Genomic DNA, 18,755 nt, shown 5'->3' with positions numbered 1-18,755 from the left:
TTTACATTTTGAAATCCAAAATTAAGACTGTGATAAGTTGCCTGTAAGTAGTTTAAATATCAAGCGAAGAGTCATTTTAAGTTTAGGGTGACCATAAGCTTGTAAAAGAATAGATAAGCTATTTAGTGGCAGAAACAAGGTAACAAAATAAAATCAGGGACACATCTGAACTCTCTTAAACTCTCATCTAAACATTAAAATTGGCCTTAAAATGAATTGTGGAGGGGCAGAACCAAAAAAAAAGATGGAAGGCAACTTTGAAGGCTGGCAGGAATGGTCTGTCTCACTGGTGTGAGAGTGGAGTACAGGCCCCATCCAGCAAGCCAGCAGCAGGTCTTGGGGTGACAAAATGGGTGGCTGCCTCTGGAGTTTTCATCCCACAGATGGTAGGGGAGCCAGACAACTGGTCAGGAGATTACATGGGACCCTTTGTTGGCACTGGGTACAAGACTGTATTGCATTGTCCGTACTTATATCTAGGCCTCAGTCCCAGGGTTAGGAGGAGCACTAGCAGTAGCAGGAATACTGATCATAGTTCCAGAGCAGAAAAGAGAGCTTGTGGGTGCTCACAGGTCAGAAGAACAATAACTTCTCTTTGGATCATACCACTTTGAAAAAACTGAAAACTAGCTCTGAAAATAGCAGCATGAGAAACCTGAAGTTTGGGACAGTGTCCCTTCCATACTAGGAACAGAGCCCAACTTTAACCTAAAGTTAAAAGGAAAAAAAATAGGCTGAGAAAATGAGCAAACAACAACAAAAAAAGAACTTGAGCATAAAAAGCTACTATGATTACAGGGAAGATCAAAATACAAACATAGAAGAAGACAATAAAATCAAAGCAATTACAAACCAAAGCTCAAAGAAAAATATTAATTGTTCTCAAGCCACGGAAAATCTCAAAAAGGATTTTTTAAAATCAAATAAGAGGAAAAATGGACAAGACAAATGAGAGTTATGCAAGAAAATCATGAGGGAAAAGTGTCAACAGCTTAGTAAAGGAGGCACAAAAAATAATGAAAAAATATCTTAAAAATAGAATATGCCAAATAGTAAAAGAGGCATAAAAATCTACTGATGAGAACCCCTTAAAAACAGAGTTGGACAAATGGAAAAAGAGGTACAAAAAGTCATTGAAGAAAATAATTTAGAAAAATTAGAATTAAGCAAGTGGAAGCTAATGACTCCATGAGACATAAAGAATAAATAAAACAAAATAAAAAAAAATAGATAAGATGTTATTGGGGGGGAAATGACTATTTGGGGGCATTTAAATGTTTTTAAAATTTATCAAAAAAAATTTTGGAAAAGAAATTGGAAATGCATACTTCTAAATCTGGATAGGTTTTGGCCTCAAACTCATCTGTAAAATAAGATGTTTGAACTGCATCAACAATTTTAAGTTTCAGCTCTTAACATTTTTAAGATCCCATGAGCCTCAAAGAAAACAACTTCACAACTCAAACCACATGAACAAAGCATGATACCCCTTACTTGGAGGATGACCGGCAAGAGATAAAAAATAAACTCCTAACATGCAAGAACTACCAAAAACAAAAGTCTTTACAAATGATTCTTTGTTTCACTGTCTAAAATAATTTTACATCTAACAGTCTCAGAAGGTTAAGAGTCAAGAAATCTGCAAAAAGTTTTGGTGAGAAGATACAGTATTTGTGGCAACATGTAGAGTCTGACAGTGTGGCTACTGGAGACTTAGGGTCTATTTTTTGAGCAAATGTGGAGTTCAGCATCTCCCAAAATCTCACCTCTCTTCTTAACTTTTCTTGAGGGCAACACCATCCTTCAACCTAAAATCCAGGTTAGTTGCCCAAGAATCATCCTGGACACTTTACTCTCTCAAACACACTAAGTCTTAATGATTGTCCACAATGTTTACCATATCCATCCCCTTTTTTCATTAAACATGTTTTTAACCCCCGAAGGATAAATTTCAGGGACCCTGTGAACTTGGAATTTTTAATTACCATATTCCAATATTATAATTGGTTTCCTTTATAATCCTTTGTATTTTATTTTGTGCATTTAAAAACCCTACTCAAATAGTCACTAATTTAGTTCAGTCCTTATCCCTTCTCACTTGAGCAATTAAGTTAACTGGTTCTCCAACACATTTCTCCCCTCTCCAATCCATCCTCCAATGTGCCAATTGATCTTCCTAAAGCACAAGTCTAACCCTGCCATGACACTGTTGAAAGAGCTTCATGGACTCCCTATTATAGGTGTTTGCCCTAAATACTACACAATAGCCTCTCTGGAAAGAAATGTATAATGATACACTTTTAAGTTCAATCTGCTTTATCATCATTTTCTGTCATCTTCCTAAATCTAGATAATAAACAAACAATAAATCAAGCCCTTATCTGTAGCCTTTGTTGTTTTCAAGCAGGTTCAAGCTGACTCCAGCACACCCCTGGAAAGTCTCCAGTATAATATCAAACTCCTTTGTTGAGTGCATAGGTGACAATTAAACATTTTAAAAATTTTAATTTTATGGTGGAAATGATTATCTAGTGTAACTAAACAAAAGATGAGAGAATACTAAATGTTTTGATTTAGTTCATTTGTTAGCGGGATTGGAGTATTGTGAGGGCCCTCTTGGGGCAAACCTTCCCTTAGAGCGTATGGGGATGTTTGAGATCTAGGGCTTCCCTAGCTTGCATTCACTTTTGAGATGGAACACATGCTGAGACCTTGAGGTGATCTTCACTAAAATATTATAGCCTTTAGGTGCTATCATTATAAAGCCTTAGCAGAAGCCACACCTGATCACCATAGACCTGAGCTCCTAGTAGTCTCCATATAAGTAAAGAAAACATCTATGATAGGAAAGATCAGGGGCAGGGAGGAGTAAATATAAGAGACTGGAGTAAATATAAGAGTATAATGTATACACACATTGTGTGTTTGTCTGTGTCATGCAGAACTCAGTTCATCTTTTGGCCCTTTTGCTGCTTGCTCAATTCCATGTCACAATGTATGCAAGATGAGAAAAAAAATTAAGAAAAGAAATCAGTCATTTTTACAACTACCTAGCATCTATGATTGGTTATAAATAGGTGTGGGAGAGATTAGAATGAAGTATAATCAACTATTTTGAATTAACAAAGCCATCTCTGACCATCATTACACTGATTCAGTTTTGCTGTATAAACAGTTGTTTCACAAATTCTTGTCCTTTTTTTTCCCAAAAACAAGAACTTTCTCAGATCTAGATTTATCATTAATGTGTTAAATTGCAGGTAGGCAGTTTAGACTGTGTAGTGAGTCTAAGGTAATACCGCAGAATGTCTTCAATCATTTGAGTGATTATGACAAAAGCATAGTTCTTTATAATTTCTTGAACTTTTATTTTTAGTCATTTGCTAGAGAAGAGTGAATGAGATCATCTATATAATTTGTTTGTGTAGGCCTGATTCAAATTCCCATATTTTTGCTAAATAGTTGGAATAGTAAGAAAAACCAGTTCTCTGTTCCATTTTGACAAGATGTAACGCTTGCTTTTGAGTTATGTAGAGGAGTAAATGTCCTTAGTTTCTCCAATGGTAGGTAGGAGGGTAGGTGATGTGTTATGTCTCACCTTTATTAAAATCTAAGGCCTAAATGTAGGTTAGGGACTTAGACACTTAATTAGCTAAAATATGCCCAACATTCATTTTTTTACATTTTTGACTGCAGTGCAAATATGAAATATGAGTTCTGAAATATCCAGGCAGCTAATGAAACATGTAGTCAATGTAATGATGAGGGACCTTATTACTTTCACTATTAGCCAGTCCTAGGGGGCTGGGTCAAGAATGAGTCATACTAATAAATGTGAAAATTATTCTTCTCCAAAACATAAATTATTCATCTTTGTAATAATAAATAGATGTTTTCTTCTGAATTACCATCTGAATTAATGAAAAGGGAAATAACTTCTCCATGATTAATAATCATCTATAGTGGTGTGTCACTGACTGTAGGGTCACACCTGGAAGGGGGTTATCAATAGATTGCTGTAAATAAATAGAGGGGGCAGAAAGGCTATAATGAGCAGCTGTTATCATGAGTGATAGAATTGGGAAGCATTTATTAGGCTGGTAGAAGGCTCCTGAGGAATGGATACAATCCTAGAGGATAAGAGGGGAAAAAAAACAACTTTAAATGACCTTAGTATTATGGAGGAACTATCCAAAAAAAACCAGATTTAATCCAGAAAAGACAAGTGCAGTTTAAGTGCAGATAGAAGATTGAATTTGGAGTCAGAATACTTGAGTCTGAATGATGATGATCCTGACACTTATTAGCTGGGTGGCCAAGAGCAAATCACTTAAGTTCTCTGAGCCTTAATTTCTTCATCTGTAAAGGGGGGATAGCTTATGATTCAAGTGAGATAATGCATATATATCAAACTTTAAAAGTTATTTATGTCAGATTTTTTGTTAACAAAACACACATATGAGTACACATGCACACAAAACTATAGCTGCTGATTGACTGGCTAAGTGACTGAAAAATATCTAGTAGTTATAAAGATTGTGTCAAGATGTACAGCTCCCATGCATCATATCAACTCAGTAGTTGTCCAGATTTAAAGTTTCATTTTTACAGATGAAGAAATTGACACTCAGAGAACTTAAGTGATCTCTCTATAGATAGATAGATGGATAGATAGACAGACAGACATAGATCTAGCTATATAGAAAGATATTGATGTATCTATGTCTAGAGAGAGATCTTTTATGTTGATTGTCCATCTTGCATAATTTTTCATATAGGAAGACAGTATTACTCATCTATCATTAAGGTATGTTATACAAATTGTTTGAAGGTGATGACTGCCTGCTGATCTATCTACTCACTTTCTCACTCAGCTCCATCCTTCTACCTGATACCCAAATGGCCAAGGGATAGTGGGACTTGGATTTTAGTTTCTGGTCACTGAACTGAGTGAAGTCAACTGCCTCTCTGTAGAATATAAGCTCCTTGTGGGCAGGGACTTTCTCATTTTTACATTTGTATTCCCAAAACTTTCACAGTACATGGTTATTACTTAATGCATATTGATTTATTGGCTCACACAGGCAATGAATCTGTAACTCTGGCCTCCTTACTACAGTGTATTATTATTCCACTGCCAGAAAGCTAGAGAAAGAATGAACCTGATTTATTGACAGCCAATCAAAAAGTTTTGATTTAGAAAATTCTGGAGCTCTTATGTCATGAAGCAGAGGAAGAAAGGAGACTTTGGATATCAGTCTACTTTCATTACCTTGGCCAAATTTGGCTTAGTCATTAAGATATTTCACAGCCAACTAAATTGACTGTAACTGTAGACCTTCAATGACCTTTTTTATGTTTAGATCAGCGTATGACTCAACAATACAGTTCCATATTGCAAAGAGCTGATGTTCTATTGGCACCACCCACAGACACATGGCAAAGAGGAACTATGCGATAATTCATCATTCTATTCAGCTCCTTACTGATTTTTAGAATTTGTTATACAACTTTAAATAGATACAAAAGACTTGTAGGCAGCTGAGAGTCATAGATACTTCAGATTAAAAAAAAGAAATGGAATTATTTTAGCCTAGAGAAGAGAAAGTGAGATGTAATTAAAAACTGTTAACATGGCAATTGTGGAACTGGCAGATTCTGCTCCTTTCTGGATCAAGAAAGAGTTAAATCCCACAGTGCTACCTCTACAGAGGAAGGGTGTCTCTAAGCTGTAGTCAGCAGTAAGAGAAAGGAAAAAAAGAAGACATTCCTTTATGCAAACTGCTTTTTTCCCTCCATGAAGGTGTAAGGGAAATATCCTAGTGGTAGTGAGTTCCAGAAGACCTATATGAAGGCTCCCCTCTTAGGAGTGAGAAGGCAAACAAAAGATGGGAAGGAAGGACCTTCACCACGTAAGATATACCAATCTGAGATGATATCTCAACAATCTGAGATATAACCAAGAATAAGGGAGTAAGCAAAAAAAAAAAAAAGTCTTCCCAGAAACTAAAATAAGCATCACAAAGTATATGCCCTGAGTTGGATGTACTATACTCCAAAAACAAACAAACAAAAAAAAACCCCACAACTTCCTAGCTTCTCACTCAAGTTTTACTTACTCTAATTTTGCATAATTCTAGAAAATAAAAGTTGATTGATAGCAAGTCTATTAGAAGCATCAAATTAGAAGTGGGAAGAGAGGCTATTATAGGGGCTACAATGTGAACCATATGCTATCATTGGGAGTATGAAGACCATACTTTCTCTCAAGGACTAAGTCTGAAACACAGCCTGAAACTTGTCATTTATAGAAGCAGTACTTGGAGTACCTTGGGTCTGTTGTATAGCCATCTGAGAAAGTAATATCTTCACCCTCTATAACCCCAGAATTCTCAGATCATGAATCCTCTATTCCAATATCTACTGTTGCCATTATTCAACCTGGGAGACTACCAACCTGTTTTTAGAGCCTTCATCACCCTAGCACCAACTACTGCATGTGGAAGCAGCACCAGTTATACCCATCACCAGACTGAGAAAACAATTTCTCAACTTTCCATAACCACCAAACACCCAAGCACTGTCTCTCACTGCCAAGGCTATATCCTAGAGAGGGACACTATAGGAAAGGAGAGGGAATTTGTATAGGAAATAGGATGATACCAATGGCCTGTCACAGATACCTCCTTCCATCAGCATGTGATCCTTTGAGGAAAAGTGGCTTGTTCAGCTGATATTTCCTCAATCCTATGTCTACCAAACTCCTTTATCCTTCACTTATCCTCATGATTCTAACCTCCTGAACCCGTGGCTGTCATTACACATATCCCCATTCTCTAACCCCCCTACTCTCCAATCCCTTATTCCTACCTTCCTCAGGCTTCCTCCAATGTCACAAAGAAGTTTGTACACTAAGCCTTTCCTGATCCTTAATTCTGGTGCCTTCTCTCTATTAATTATCCCCAATTTATCCTGTATATTGTTTGTACATAGTTGTTTTCATGTTTTCTACCCCATTAGACTGTGAGGTCCTCGAGAGCTGCTCAGGGATAGAGACAATATCTTTTACCTTTCTTTTTATCCCCAATATTTACCATAGTGCCTGATAGTTAATAAATGTTTATTGACTGACTGACCATGTCAAGCAAAATTCCCCTTTCTCTGCTAGTCTTGGCTGCCTACTCTCACTAACTTCACATATCTAATCAGTTGGCCAAATTTTGTTTCTTCCTTCATAATATCACTCCTGTGAGTTCTCTTCTGTCCACAATCCTAGTTCAAGATTTCAGCTCCTCTCACCTGGACTATTGTAATTACATTCTAACTCATCTCCCTGTCTCATGTCTCTCCACACTCTAAACCATCCTCTACACAGTTGTCAAGGTCATTTTTTTTCTAAACCATAGGTCACCTCCTTACTCAATAAACTCCAAAAGCTCTCTATTACCTCTGTAATCATATATAATCAAAATCTTGTGGAAGTGAATGTTGAAAACTAAAAATTGATAAATTAATAAGAAAAAAATAATTATGCCTGGCTCCCAGTGAAATTATGAGAGACACTGATGAGAGAGGGAGACCCTCTCCTGACCAACTGAAGCAACACAGCTCCACAAGATATTGAAGAATGGTACCTTATGGGGCCATGTGTTATGTCCAGAGACTGTGATTACACTTGTGGAGAAGGAACTAGTTAATTGCTGTTATGAGTTTCAGGGACTGCTGGTTAAGCTTTAAGTTAAGGAAACAGAGCTCAGAGGAAGACACCCTAGCATTGCTTTCCTAAGGAACCCGATAGGAGTCATTATTGTCTTAAATTCCCCTAAGTATTTGCAGGGGAGCTGAAAGAACTTTCAAAGACATGATCAAGATTTTAATGTTTCTAGGGAAGATCATAGTTGGGATACCAATCATAAAAATTAAACCTTGTTCATCTTGTTGCAGTCTGATGTATGAGTTATACTTTAATTGTCACCACTTGTGTATGTGAAACCTCCATCTACCTGTACAATGAAATTCCTCTCTGTCTTAATCTCCTAATGTTCCATCTCTTCCTTACTTCTCCTGAACTTGCTATTTTCCTCACTGTGATCTTCAATTCCTCCACCTCTTCCTCTTTTCCTAATCCATAAATTCTGCTCTCTTCAATCTTTTCCCTTAATAGTCTTGGCCTCATTCCTGAACAAGAACAGCATTATGGTAGAGAAAAAGAATGCTCACTTTTCAATCAGAAGACCTGACTTCAAATCCTACTCCTGCACCTTGCTACCTATGTGACATTGGTCAAATCACTTAACCTCTCTGGGTCTTAGTAATCTCATCTATAAATTAGAGTGCTACTATATGACCAAGGTGTGATGGTCTATGTGTAACAGTGTCTCTTCCTTCCCTTCTCCTCTTACTCTACACCACAGAACCCCTCTACATGATCCTTCCTTTCTGCTCCATTCTCTAAGGCACCTGCCCTTCTACTTGCCAATGCACAGTCACATCATACTTTTCTGCCTTCTCCACATACTATATTTCCCCCTTTAAACATCTCTCTCTCCCTCTATCTCATGCCTCTCTTCTCCACTATCTCCCAACCTTGCCTGCTATCCCCCAAGCTATTACCACATATTTCTTCTATGCATATTCTTACAAGGAATTATCTCCATACATTTCTTAACTACCCACTCACTTTACAATCCATCATCGACTTCTGACTCCAACTTTTTATTGAAAATGTTCTCTCAAAGGATGCCAAAATCTCACCTATAATTGTGATGGTCTATTTCTTAGTCCTTAACCTCCTTGATTTTTTTACAGTTTTTGATAATTTTGACCATCAAGACTTCACCTAAATTGCATCCTCCCCACCCCTTCTCTGCAGTAATATATAGTTCTTTCCTATTTCCCTACCTTTATGATGACTCTGTCCAGGCTCCTTTACTATACCCATATCTTGCCCCTTAATGATGGCTCATCCCTTGAGGTTCTATCCTGGACCCTCTTCCCTTATCACTCTAGTCATTTCATCCAGTCCTATGGGTTCTCTGATCAACTGTATTCAGGTGACTCCTAAATCCATTTATCTAGCCCTAAGCTCTTGTCTGAACTTCAATCCCACATAATCAACTTCTACTGTACAGTTCCATCTCAGAATAGATATGTAAAACAGACAACTCCTTGGGAGGATGAGTATATCCATTCTTTATACATACACGTATCCACAGCACCTACACAAAGCTGGTGCTTAATGAATATTTGTAAATTAATTGAAACACATCAGAGAAGCAAGGAAGAAATTACTTTTCAGAGCTATGAATAGAAGAAGAGAGGGTCAGAGAAAGTAAAATAAACAACTTTTATTAAAATGTAAAAGTATTAGCTCAAGAAAAACTGATGTAACTAAAATAAAGGATACGATGTGGAAAATTATTGACAAGAGAATCAGGAGTAGCCATCCTCTTGGTGGACTATAAGAGAAACTCAGGAAAAACATTTTTCTTTTTAAAGACTCTTCCAATACTTTGGAAGATGTGGGAAAAAATCTCTCAGCCTCTAATCAGTTGCTAAATCTACCTCAACATTTCTTACTTGTTACAACTGCCCTCCATCTATTTTCCCCCAATTCATTCAACCCCTACTCTATATCATGCATTTCTTACCTCTCACCTGTTTTTATTGTCTCATTTTGTACCTGGCTTCCAGTCCATTCTCCACAAAGCTGCCTAAACTGATCTTCCTAAAACACAAATCTAACCATATCACATCCCTAACTCAATAAACATCAATGGCTCCCTATTTTCTCTAGAACACAATACAAATTCCTCAGCTTGACATTTAAGATGATTCAATGTCTAATTATAGCTTACCCTTCCAAATTTTTATTCATGTTTTTCCATTCATGTCCTCTATATTCTAAGCGAGCTGGAGTACTTGCTTTTGGTTCCCATTCCCAATAACCCATGTTTTGTCTCTGAGCACACTCTATCTCCCACCCTTGAAATGAGTTTTCTCCTCTTAGTCTCTCTGAATTTTTATATTCCTTCAAGGCTTGGTTTACATTCCTTCACAAATCTTGTGAATTCTTTCCCAATCTCCTCATTGTCAGCACATTTTCCCTTCAAAATTTTTCTTTGATATAATCATGTGAATACATTGTTATTGTTTTTCTCTAGTGCAATGTATGACTTCCCACAAGGGCCTCTGGACTGGTCCAAATCTCCTGGCTAGTCAGAACATGGCTTGAGCTTTCTTGGTCCTTTCTAATACCTCCTCATGGTGGTGGTACTACTCCTCCCAGAAGCAGCATTATTGCAACCATCATCTCCTGGTGGGCAGCAGGAAATTTCCAACCTCTCAAACTTATGAATATACCCACAGGGTTGGAAATGCTCACTACAGTTTCATTGGTAGCTGGCCTCTACTATGAGAAAAAAATAGAATTCAAGAGAAGATATCCATTAGCTCAGTCTTGCCTAGGCAGGCATATGTTCTCACTGCTACATGCAATTAGCAACCATAGCTGCATGGTTGTGAAGTTTAGCAAAGTATGATCAGTGGTAGTACAAAAGGGAAATAGACCTAAGGGACTACAGTTCATAGAATTAAATAGAATTAGAACTGGAAGAGAACCCAGAGGTCATTTAATCCAACCCTGTTATTTTTAGATGAGGAAACTGAGGCTTAGAGAGGTTAAGTGACTTGCCCAATGATTCAGTTTGTAACAGATATGCCAAAAATCCAAAGGAAAGAGAAAGTATTGAAAGAGTCTTTAAAAAGAAAGATGTTTTTCCTGAGTTCCTCTTATAGTCCACCAAAAGGATGGCTCCTCCTGATTCTCTTGCCAATAATTTTCAACACAACCCTCATCACTGGTCCCTTTTTCACCATGACCAAACAAGAGGGTGTTGTTGTTTCAACAAGGTGCATGTAGTTCAGCAAAGGGACAAGAAAACATTCTGATAGAGAGGGATCAATGCACATGTTCAGATCCATGGGAGATCTCCAGTCCATCAGATCAGGCAGCTCTACTTATCCCTATAATAGGATCACTATTTTCCAGGGCCCTGACATGAAGACTAAGCTAGTTTTTTCCCAAGGCCCTGTTCTATGCAGATTAGGCTTTTCTTTGAGTATTGAAACTCTCCTTGAACATTATAAAATACTTGGGATATGCCTGCCAAGATATGCACAGAAAGCATTTGAACGTAATTGTAAAATACTCTTCACACAAATAAAGACAAATCTAAATAATTGGAGGAATATTAATTGCTCATGGTTAGGCTGAGCCAATAAAATAAAAATGAAAATACTTTTAAGGTCAATTTACATATTTAGTACCATACCAGTTAAGCTACCAAAGGATCACTTGATGTAAGAACATCAAGGGAATTAATGGGGAAAAAAAAATGGGAACAAAGGAGGCCTGGCAGTTCTAGATCTCAAAATACATAACAAAGTCATAATCAACAAAGCAATTTGGGTACTGGATAAGAAATAGAGAGTTTGAGCAGTAGAACAGATTAGTATGCAATATACAGAAGCAAGTGAGCACAATAGCCTAATGTTTGATAAATCCAAAGATACCAGATATTGGGGTAAGAATTCACTATTGAATAAAAACTGTTGGGAAAACAGCCTGGCAGAAATTAGAAATAGAGCAACATTTTACACCATATAGCAAGGCAAGTTCCAAATGGATACCATATTTAAACAAAAAGCATGATATCATAAATTAGAGGAGCTTAGAAGAAATTACCTAGGAAGCAGATCTTCCAGGAGCCTCTGAGGCTACACAGACCCAGGAAAGAGAGGAGGGCATCTCAGCACAGCCTAGTGAAGGAAGGACTGGTTGAGGAAATAGTGGAAGCTGGGGTGGAGGGAGGTTGTAGGGTCTAATTAAGGACAAGATGAAGTTCTGATGAAAAGTCTATTATCTACTGTGATTGTTTGAAATTATTGAACTTATGAAACTAGGGCAGAGAGAGAAACAGTATCATTTGCACCCCCAAAGTGTGGGCCATATATTTCTTCTGTCCCTAGTTGGAGTATAAACTTGATGATTTGTAGAGAAGTTTTGTTTTTCATTGGATTGTTTCTTGCACTAGTATTAAATCTATTTCAGATTCAGAGAAATGTCACACTCTTTCCACCTGATGTGATTTCAAGCATCTTTTCTTCAGCATGGTGGATATCACCATGCTGTGGTAAAGCTTCAGCTGTGATTGTATTATTATACCCCTACATTGACAGGTATCTGGGATATTCACATAAATTTAAAAGAAAACTGTTCAGTGTAATGTAATATGTGGCAGTCTTTCTTGATAAAAATCATGCTAAAGTAGATTTTGACAACAATCTACAGTTGTTTCTCACACTAATTGTACTATCCATTGGTTTGTGATAGACTTTTGATAGATCATGAGGTAGTTTTGGCTCTGGAGTAGGAATTACTTTCTTGGCAAACTTGGTCACTCAACTACTAGTCCATAATGGGGTTTATCAATATAAATCCCCAAATTTCTTTAAGTTCATTCTTGGTACCCGGTGTTTGTTTGTTTGTTTGTTTGTTTGTTTTTGCTGGTGGCATAACAGTTGGATATGTATGAATGTAAAGGTACTGTAGAAAAATCTCAACAAGAGTGAAGAAAGCAAAAATATATTTTTGCATAGAAAAAAAAAGATTCAAAGAAGCATACAAATAATAGAGATACCCAGAAAACATTGAACTGTAAAATTGCCAAGATGCAGTTTTTTCCCTTTGGTGCAATATTATTGCAATCTGTGATTGCTACTACTGTAAATCAGTTCCAAACCTGGGTGTTAGATTTAAGTAACTATAAAATAAGAGGATGCACCACAAATAAGAATATTGATTAATGGATGAGTTTAAATTTTTTAACATAACATATATTGTATCACAATGTTAATGTGCCAAAACATTCTATTATTGTCATACAGAAAGTTAGCTATGAACATTTAAAAAAAATTTTTTTTTGAAATGGCACACTATAAAAAAGGAAAGCCAAGAATTCAATTGAACAGCTGATGTTTTCCCTTTTTTAAAATTTTCCTGCCTTTTATGTTTCTATGCACAGCAGTATGAATTATGGGTACCCAAATTGGTGGTTGAGATTCTGTCTTAAATGTGTAAACAAAAACTTGGGGTATTTGAATATTTTGTCTCTTTTGATAAAAATGAACTTTTCATGAAATGTTTTAAAATATATATCTACCTGTAACACTGGAGATGATCCAAAGAATAAACACCCATTTAGAGAAATTTTTACAAGTATTGTTTGTGAAGCCCATGAAAGATTATCAATATTATTATTTTTTCAGCCTAAATCTAGGAGAGAATGAAATAGGAAATAATAAAAGTCATTAAAAAGCAAAATTAGAATGAATGTGAATTTTTTAAAGAAAATGGCTTTCTGCAACTATGCAATGTTTAAATTGTTTTTTATGTTTAAAATGTATTTTAATAGTCACAAGGAATTTAGTACCTCTTAATTCTTTTCCACATATAACAACTCCCAAACCTGTAGAAATTAAGGTACTCTTTGGGGAGTTTTCTGGTAATGTTACCAAACCATTTTGGTTTGGTTCACTTGTTAGTGGAAGCCTTGGATATACACCTCATTATATGCAATTGGGGGCATATAATTCCTTATGTATTAACATATCCAGCAGTGAAGAGGTCCAGTTTATTGATTTTATGTATATATATACATATATGTGTGTGTATGCATATGTATATGTGTATGTGTGTATGTCTATACATATGTATTTACATATACACATATATACATATACACACATATATATACACACATATATATTGAATTTTATGTACATTAAAGTTCATATTTAAAAGTTTTGTGCATTTTACCTGCTTTTTAACATGATAGTCACTTAAGAATAGTTTTAAGCATATGATCAATTAATTTATTTCCAAATTTCATATTTGAAATTGATAACAATTTGTTACATGGGGAAAATTATTTCAAAATATTCAGTGCATGTATGTGTGTATCTACGTATAAGTATATGTCTACACACACACACATATACTCCTACAATATTAAGTAGACTTTTAAAATAGTAAAGTGTAAAGATCTTGTTACCAGACTGAGAATTTTTATGAAAAAATTTTAATCTGCTTTCATATTTTAAGGCTGATAATTTTGAAATCCTAAAAACAGGATTCATACTGAACATGTGGACCCAGCCTTTACTACAACAGCATATGTAGGCTACCATAAATTATTATGTTATCTTCAAGGAACTCTTGTTAATTTGGAATAATATATATTTTAGATACAACTTTGTAAGTACTATAAAAGCTTTACTAATAAATTAGTATTAGCTTATTTAAGTAATCTAATTTATTAAGTACTCTGACATATTTACTTTAAACCTTGTTTTTTTTTTAAAAGCAAAGGGCATATTAAATATATAATTATTTAAAAAAAATAAACTACCTGTTTGGTCTATGGAGAGGGGAAGAAAAATTCACAGGAAGTAAAATGGACACTTTTAATTATGTAAAATTTTTAAAAGTTTTTATATAAGCAAAATCAATTCATCTAAAATTAGAAGAGTATCAGAAATTGGGGGGGTGGGTGAGCTTTTGTAGCAAGTTTCTCTAAAAACCTCATTTCTAAGATTGATAGGGAACCAATACATATTTTCAAGTATAAGAACCATTCCCCTAATTGATAGGTTGTCAAAGGATATGAATAGGGAGTTTCAGAAAAAGTAATCCAAGCCATCAAAAGCAATATGAAAAAAAAAATTCTTTGTATCCCTAATACTTAGAGAAATATAAATTAAAACTACTATGAAGTACTACATGATATGTATCAGATAGGTGATTTAGACCCCCCTCCAAAAAGAAAAAGGAAAATGATATTTGTTGGAGGAGTTATGGGAAAAATAATTGCAATAATATGCTATTTATGGAGCTCTGAACTGATCCAGCCATTCTGGAAAGTAAATTAGAAGCAAAAGTTATTAAACTGCCATCTTGGGGGGGTGGGAGGGAGAAAAAAGAAATTTACATGATAACTTTGTTATGTATTTAAAAGGAATAGCAAGTTGTACATAATGGATTTGCAGTTTCATGTGAAATTTTTAAAAATTTTATTATCTTATGGAAATGCTTATTTAATCCATAAATAAAAAATAAAATTTTTAAAAAGCTATTAAACTGTGTCAAACTGTCTCACTTAGTGACATTGCTATTGCTGGGTCCATTCCCCAAAGAAATGAAAGAAAGAGGAAAGGGACGCAAATGTACAACAATATTTATTACAGCTCTGTTTAAGGTGACAAAGAGTTGGAAACTGAAGGGGTATCCATTAGTTGGGGAATGGCTGAACAAGTGACAGCATATGAATATGATGGAATACTATTGTTCTATAAAGAAATGTTGAAGGCAATGATTTCAGAAAAAGTGGACTGAACTGATACAGAGTCAAAAGAACCAGGAAAACAATTAATAAAATGACAACAATATGGTAAACACAAACAACTTTGATAGACTTAAGAACTGTAACCAATACAATGATCACAATTCCAGAAGACTGGTGATGAAACACGCAGCCCACCTCTAGAGGTGATGGATGTGGAGTACAAATTAAGATATCTTTTTTGGCCATGATTAATATAGTAATTTGTTTTGCTTGAATACACATGTTTCTAATAGGTGTTGTCTTTTATCCTTTCTCAAAGGGGATGGGAATGAGAGGGAGAAAATGAAGATCTGAAAATAAAATAAAGTTTAATTTTTAAAAAGAAATTCTCTTTGAGGTTTGATTGGCTCAGCTTGTTGATGCAGAGTCTTATTCTCCAATATCAAAAGCCACCAGGAGCTCCTGTTCCCTCTCTGATACTAATTATGGACTGGCAGCATGAACAACCTTGGGAAGTTGTGCTCAGATGAATCAATGTGTTGTCCTGAATATCATTCCTTCCTTACTATTGCTGAGTAAACCTATTTTTGTTCACTATAGAATGATCTATAAGTATCTCATTGCATTCCAATATTAGACCTAAAGTACCAGAGAACTAGCCTGAATTAAGCACGGGTCACAATAATCAGCATGACAAATATAAGGTCTTTGAGGCCAGATATTTTTCTGTGTATTTTTGTGTTTGTATTTTTGTTTCCTTAGCTACTAGCACAGAGTCTTACATAGTAGTCACTTAATAACTGGCTTTTAAATCAATTGAAATAATAGTTGACAGCAAGAGAAGAAGAAACTTTTCTTTGGAGAGGAAAGAAAAGAATGTTAAAAGAAATTGGTGTCAGATGCAAATTAATTCAAATTAATCGCCTCTTAATATTGCTTGAATGTATTACAGCACAGACCAATTGGTGACTGTAATGATGATGCAAAATCATCAATAAAAGTTTATATCCAGGATCTTCATTTTAACACACAAGGGAACTTGAAATACAGTCTAGAAAGATTGTATCCCAAATAGGCAAAATAGGAATGTCTAATAATGAAAAGAGTTAACCTTCAAAACCTTGTCTATACAGTAGATCATTCCTTGACATTTTGGCTGATTCAGGATTGCTTTACCTAAAAGACAACTTCTGAAAATGAAGAGGGCAATATCAGAGGCTATATAGAACTGAACCTGAAGCCGGGAAGATCTGTCCTGCCACTGATATATAATCTATATCCCTGACCATATTGTTAATCTTCTCAATGCAACAGGCATTTGAAACTCTAAGTTACAGAGAAGGTAGACAGAATTTGCTGTTAATGAAATCACAAGTCCAGTTACTATGCCTGTTCATATGTCTCTATGTCCATAAGTCCAAATACACTTCTATTAATTGAGAATCTATACAGTTTAAAGTCCTTGAGTAATAAAAACAAATGTCAGGCACAATACTGACCATCCAGGAACATGAAATGTAGTTGAAGAAGCATAATAAACACTGTAGAGACTTATACTGGGCCTTCTTCTAAGATTCAAGGGTGATAGTCATTCTCATTTCTGAAGGGTTGAAACACTTTGACGTTTAGGCTCTATCTTTAAAAACCTGATTTGATCAATATATAATCATGACAACAATAAAACTGTAAGATTGTGCTTGGATAATAAAGTCATGTTATGTAATCAAATCACAAAGCCCAAGGAATTAGAGCTGAAAGGAACATGGACGTCATTTGGTTTACCCTACATCCTATTTTGGGGTTCATTTCTAGATAATCAAAGCACTTATAAGAAGAAGGCAAAACATCCCAGAGAAAACATTAGAATGAATAAAAAATTGTTTAGAGCACTGTAATAGCCTTCTGGTTGATCTCCCTTCCTCAAGTCCCTTCCTAATCAATTTATCATTTATTCAACTGTGTAAGTGATTTTTCTAAAGCAAAGGTCTAAAACCATGTTGCCTCCCCACCCCGATAAACTCCAGTGGCTCCCTATTTCCTCCAGGATCAATTATACAATGTTCTGTTTAGTATCTAAAACCATTCACAATCTTGTCTCTTCTTGTCTTTCCAGTTGTCTTATACTTTACTCCCCTTCACATGCTCTACTATGAAACCCCATTATCCTCCTTGCTGTTCCTCTTATATTGCACTCTATCTCCTGACTCAATGCCTTCTAACTGGCTTATTCCCCAAACCTGAAAGAAACATTCTACCTCATTAATCTTCACTGCTTGTTTCTCTTCTTTTGCAAGAGGCCTTTCCCATCTTCTCTTCAACTCAATTCCCTCTCACCCTTCCCTTTCCATCTACTCTGCATAGGTCTGATATGCACATAGTTGCTTATATGTTGTCTTTCCTCTTATGTGAGCTCTATGAAGGCAAAGACAGTGTTTTTCACTTTTCTTTGTATCATCCATCCTTAGCACTGTACCTGGAATACATTTAATAAATATTTGCAAAGTGACTTGAAATAAACAAGCATATCTATAGAAGAGGAATCAGTTAAAGAGATCCGGGAGTAAATTTCAGCTTTCTAAAGACATGAACAATTATTTTAAACAGAACTTTACTTTTAATTCATGTTGTGTAGCATATAACATACTTCAATCATAATAACTTCGTATGGTGAGTAAAAGTATGTATTAATACATTTAACATATGATAAAACTGGTAATCGGGGAGAAGAATTATGGTATCACAAAAAGGGCTGAATGTCCAGTGAGGAGACCTAGATTCAAATCCTGTCCCTGTCCCTAATTACCTGTATGACCTTGGGTGACTTATTTAACCTCTTTGGGCCTCATTTGCCTCATCTACTAAATCATGAGTTTGCATTAGATGACCTATGTCTTCACCCAGCACGAAAATCTATGAGCCAGTCAGAGAGTGAAGTTAAACAACTTACCAAAGGTTTCCTCCTAGTAGAAGTTGGAGTCAATATTCTTTTTTATAAAATGTAAAATTCATGTAAACTCTTTCTTAAATTCTTTTTTATAAAATGTAAAATTCATATAAACTCTTTCTTAAATTCTACTTAAATCCAACCAAGTTGTCTGACTGCACCAGGGCTTATGCCACTTAATATCATGGTACTTCCCATAAGTTATGATTTCTGTTAATGAGATATATCCCAGACAGATAGGTGTCTCAGAATCTCTTGTTGGAACTATTACTGATTAAATACCAATTCAAAGCCTTTTAAATACAATTCCACAATTGAACAACTAATTTAAATATGTTTATGTATAGAAAGGATATACTGCTATCTTTAAGAATTTTATCTCTCAGGTAATTAATGTGTTAATATGC

At 35.4% G+C, this 18,755-nt stretch overlaps 1 pseudogene; it reads left to right on the top strand.

Moving 5' to 3' along the window:
* Positions 1–12,286: 12,286 nt before the first annotated feature.
* Positions 12,287–12,715, top strand: LOC114050049 (annotated as a pseudogene).
* The last annotated feature ends 6,040 nt before the right edge of the window (positions 12,716–18,755 follow it).

This window comes from Vombatus ursinus, unplaced genomic scaffold, assembly GCF_900497805.2.
Source record: "Vombatus ursinus unplaced genomic scaffold, bare-nosed wombat genome assembly UNPS02014798.1, whole genome shotgun sequence".
NCBI classification, from domain to species: domain Eukaryota; kingdom Metazoa; phylum Chordata; class Mammalia; order Diprotodontia; family Vombatidae; genus Vombatus; species Vombatus ursinus.
The sequence above is the reverse complement of the archived record's forward strand: the minus strand, read 5'-3'. Positions and strand labels throughout refer to the sequence as shown.